The sequence below is a fragment of the Malurus melanocephalus genome, unplaced genomic scaffold, assembly GCF_030028575.1.
Source record: "Malurus melanocephalus ecotype Western Australia unplaced genomic scaffold, MMel_1.1 scaffold_377, whole genome shotgun sequence".
In the NCBI taxonomy this organism is placed as follows: Eukaryota; Metazoa; Chordata; class Aves; order Passeriformes; family Maluridae; genus Malurus; species Malurus melanocephalus.
The window spans coordinates 501,885-506,429 of NW_026623609.1; the positions used below are offsets into that span (position 1 = coordinate 501,885).

The window sequence follows — 4,545 nt, forward strand, 5'->3', positions numbered from 1 at the left end:
GTTCTGCTCCCTGAACACAGAGGTCACTGCTTTTTGGTGATGATCTTTGGTAGAACACAGTAGGCAGAGCCTGAGCATGCATATAGAACCTGTCAGTGATTGCTTACAYACTACAGACCTGATTTCTTAATTTTGGGGGGGTGTTTGTGAAAAAAAACAAATTTCACAGGCTTTTTTTTTTGCCCTAGAAAAAATGTTTGTTCTTGTCTTGTTTCTAGGCTATTCACAGCTTTGTCCTTTTTCCTTTGTGGACTAATTGTCTAAGTTTAGCTGTATAGCTGAAGAGCTTTTTGAAAGCTGTGCTGGGCCTTAATTACACCATTTCTGATTGGAATGAGAATCCTTGCTCCCCTGGTTTCTGAGAAAGGCCCATGATATAATTGAAAGGTGGGAACAGCTTTTGCCCTTGTTTGTACCATCACAGAATCCTGGCTAATGGCCATCTCATGAATTAATGCTGAAAAATAATGGATTTACTAAGAGTCTGGTTGGTAAAGTGGAGATAAGGGAGCTGAGTAAGGGGCTGACGCCTTCTCSCAGCCAGCAATTGTAGCCATGTTTTACCATCAGGGAGGAGGTCAATTCACTTGCACATTTAATGGATGAGATAAGGGCAGCTTGCACTAAATTAGCTTTCTGGGCAATATATGATACAAGGGATTGAAAACCCTTCTGGCTGCCTGCTGCTGAGGGAGCCTGAGCAAGGCCTGGCAAAGCTATTTGCAGATGATGCTCTCTCCTGCTAAAAACAACTGCTGGTGCTCCTGAGCACCCCACGGTAAAGTCGTGACCCCAAGGCAATGCAGGGCAGTGGGACACAGCTGGGACACAGCTGGGACACAGCTGGGACACAGCTGGGACACAGCTGGGACACAGCTGGCCACGCTCTGCTCTGCTCAGCACCATTTCCCTCCTGGGAAGTGAAGCTGTAGGAAGGATCTGTGTGTTGTGTCCCCCTCCATGCACGGAGATGTGAGTGCAGCTCACTCATGGTGCTCCCACCTTGTGCTGCTCCAGCCCCAAACCTCAGGCTGGATTTGGCATCTCTGTCATCCTGACCTGCTTTCTCCTCCTCAGTGGATGTCTGGGCATCATTTTCAGCCCTTGACATCAGATGTTCCTTGTTCTGCAGCCCGAGGTTTCCTCTGGTAGCAGGAGCTCCCCAGCCCAAGTGTTGTGCAAACAAAGGAAAAACAATAACTAAAACCAGTCTCTGCCTTAAGGAGCTGACAACATGTCCCTTATTCCTCCCAGCTTCTGTAAATAAATCCTTGGTAATGTCACTGTTTTTGGGAGGACGATAAAAGGACCTGTCGTCACTCCCTGCACAGGCTTTTCCTGCCACTCACTGAGCTTTCCACTCTCWCCCACGCAGGGAGAAGTTTGTTAAAAATTAATTCTCATCTGATGACTGCTAATTATCTCAGAGCTTGTTGGTAAAGTGCAGCAAAGGGACCAAAGACAGCACTCAAGAACAGCCCTGCAGGAGGAATGCTGGCTTGGATGGTGCCACTGAGCGGGATCAGGCCAAGATTTTAACTGATGCTCCTCCAGTGGATCAGCAGAGGTATGAAATAAGATCACTATAGAGATCTCTCTATACACACACAAACTTATGTACATTTCCTTCCGATTTTTAAAATCTTCCCCTTTGAAATGGGGAGGCATCACACCACCCACCAGATTTCAATATTTTGGCTGAGTTTTATCCTGGCTGTTGTTCCCCACCAAGCTCTGGGAAAGGCTCTGCACAATCCCTTCTCTTTGCCCTCCCTTGCCTGGTGCTGCTGTGAGCAGGGAATTCATCCCCAAGCCRTGTTCTGCCTTGCAGGGAGGGACAGCCCCTCCAGCACTCTGCTCTCCTTCCCGACAGGGTGAATGGGAAGCTAATCCTGGATTCTCATCTCAGCCACGCTGATCTAATTAATAGTAACTCTTTTGGCTTTCTAGGGTGGAGGGTGCCTGGATTTAGATCTGCATTAYCGGAATCAAAACCAGGCCAGCTGTGCTTGTTGATATTAGAGCTGCACAGCAAAGAGAAAYAACATCCGTGTGCAGAGACAGAGGAGAGGTGATTGAACGTTCCTGCTCCCAGCTCTGCTGCTCTCCCCTCTCCCTGGAATCTGTGCTTCTCCAAAAACAAAGCAAGCAAAAGAAAATTTAGGAGAGAGGCACCTGGAAAGCAGAGAGCCAGCAAGAGGCTTTACAGAGCACTGCACATCGTGTCAAGGCTTTCGTGATCTCTGATTTTGGAGCACAAACGTTGTGAGATTTTACTGCAGAGTGCTCATATCTGAGACCCTGGCACTTGCACTTTGATGGATTGGGGATTTGAATTTCTGGCCATCTCCAAAGTTCAGGAGTTGCAGTGGGGGCTAAAACTTCTTCCACTTACAGTCACTGAGCTCTAACTGCACTCCCTTCTTCAGGACTTTTAAAGAATTTTGCATTTATTAATGACACATAATTACCATGCTCACATGTTCCATTTTGCACATGAAGAAACTGGGGCAGCTCAGTGCTGCTCACCTGGCAAGGGGCAGAGCAGCYTTTCACAGGATGACAAATTGAGGTGGCATTTGCAGGCTGCAACTTCTCAGAACTGAAAACTTCAGAGAAACCTGATGGAGAAAATGCTTAGGGACTATTTCAATTTTATTTCTCAATGAATGTATTTTTATCCCTTGGTTTCCAAAAGGTTTTCCTTACGTGGAGCACAGGTATATATTTCTGTTCTATAAATGTCACATCTAAAGGCCTAATATAAAGCACTTCTTTGGGACAACACCAATGGGGGTTTTCCTTCATTTTTGTTCACTTATTAGGGATCCATATCAAATTTAACATCTGTCTTTCCTGCCAGGATGATTCAGATGGCAAATGCATTTCTCCTTTGGCACAGATTCTAATTGAATCATTTTCTCAGACTAGTTTGTCACCTAACAGGATCCTAAATTAAGAGTCCATATTTTATATAAAAAGCTGGATGGATCTGAGATTAAATGGAAGAGCCTTCCTGCACTGCTGCTGGCAGAGCTAAATCTCCCCCTTACCAGGCTTTTCACAATCTTAATGCCCATTTAAAACTGATCATCCTTGTTTTTAGCTTTGGCTAAGGACTAATGAATTTTCTTTAAAATATTTCCCTCTAGGCTATGCTTCCATTTCCCTGGCTTTAGGAGCTGCAAGGTGCATAAATATCCACCCTCTGTGTCCTCACACACAACAGAATCACCTTGAAGGTAGGTAGAGCCACCAGCTCGCAGCTTGACACTGAATTTGATTTTGGTGAAGGTGTGAAATACTTCCCTGTGCTGTGAACAGTGCATCTTTTGAATAAGAAAATTATTCTCTCTGACTTCTAGAAAGTGTAATAGGCCTTTTCTACTGGTTGCTTCARAAAGTCAAGTTTCTGTCTCTTAATTTTGAAGGCCCTTATAATGAAGTATTTTATTTCCATAACAAACATAGAAGACACTGTAGGAACATGTGTTTGTGTGCATCTGCCAGAGATAGAATCCCAGGCCAGTGACTGTRCCATGTGTCAACATCCTCCACATTGATTTGTAGAGAAAATGCAGAGAACATCRAACCATGTACATACCCAGAGCCTACCCCACCAGTGGGCAGTGGAAGGTCACATWTATTCATGTATTAATGCAGAAATGACAGTGCAGAGTGAAGGTGCATGTGCAGAGCTGCAGGAATTCCACCCCCACAGCTCTCCTGGGGCTCTGCTGCAGCTGCGCTTGTTCCAGTGGGCTTGGGGGAAACAYAAACACACACACACGTGTGCCAACAGCACAAAAAGCTCCCCCAGACTCCAGGCAGGCTTTTCCCCACACATCCACACACATGCTGCCATGATTCTTTGGAGCACACACAGCTGCTGCTCACAGATGTGTTTCCACCCCTCGTCCTTCACACCAACACACACATGTGCACACTCACTGCTCCCAACACACCTGGCACACCTCTTTCCTCACTTCAGCTGTTCTCAGTAGCTGGTACTGTGCTGTGTTTTGGATTTGGAAGGAGAATGGTGTTGATTACACAATGTTTTGGTTTCTTTACATTCTGTTTATCCTAAGTCAAGGATCTTTTTTTTTTTTGGTTTTTGTGTGTCATGCTTTACCAGTGGGGAGTTTTGAGAAAGGAACTGGAAGGGAGCAAAGCTTGCACAGGTGTCCTGAATGAGCCAAAGGGATATGCCACACCATAGAACATTATGCCCAGTGTATAAATGGGGGAAGTTACCTGGAAGGAGGGCTGATCTGGATTTGGAAAGGGGCAGTCTGGCATCAGTCAGCTGGAAATGAGCAATTGCATTGTGCATCACTAGTTTTAGGGTATTATTCCTTTCCCTTTTTGTTGTCATTATCACTGTATTTTACTTTCTTTTCAATTATTGAACTGTCCTTATCTCCACCTACAAATTTTACTTTTGATTCTCCTCCCCATTCCACTGGKGGKTCGTGGGGGAAGAGAGGGRGGAGTTGCGTGGTGCTTAACTTCCAGCTGGGCTTAAACCACGACAGCCCCTCC

The 4,545-nt window shown here is 45.6% G+C and overlaps 1 protein-coding gene across 1 annotated transcript in view; it reads left to right on the plus strand.

Annotated features, from left to right (window-relative positions):
• Positions 1-3,166: 3,166 nt before the first annotated feature.
• Positions 3,167-4,545, plus strand: part of CCDC92 (coiled-coil domain containing 92) — a 17,316-nt gene continuing 15,937 nt past the window's right edge. Inside the window, exon 1 of the mRNA XM_057378851.1 lies at positions 3,167-3,242. The gene's annotated coding sequence lies outside the window, so the exon portion shown is untranslated. The remainder of the gene's footprint in view (positions 3,243-4,545) is intronic.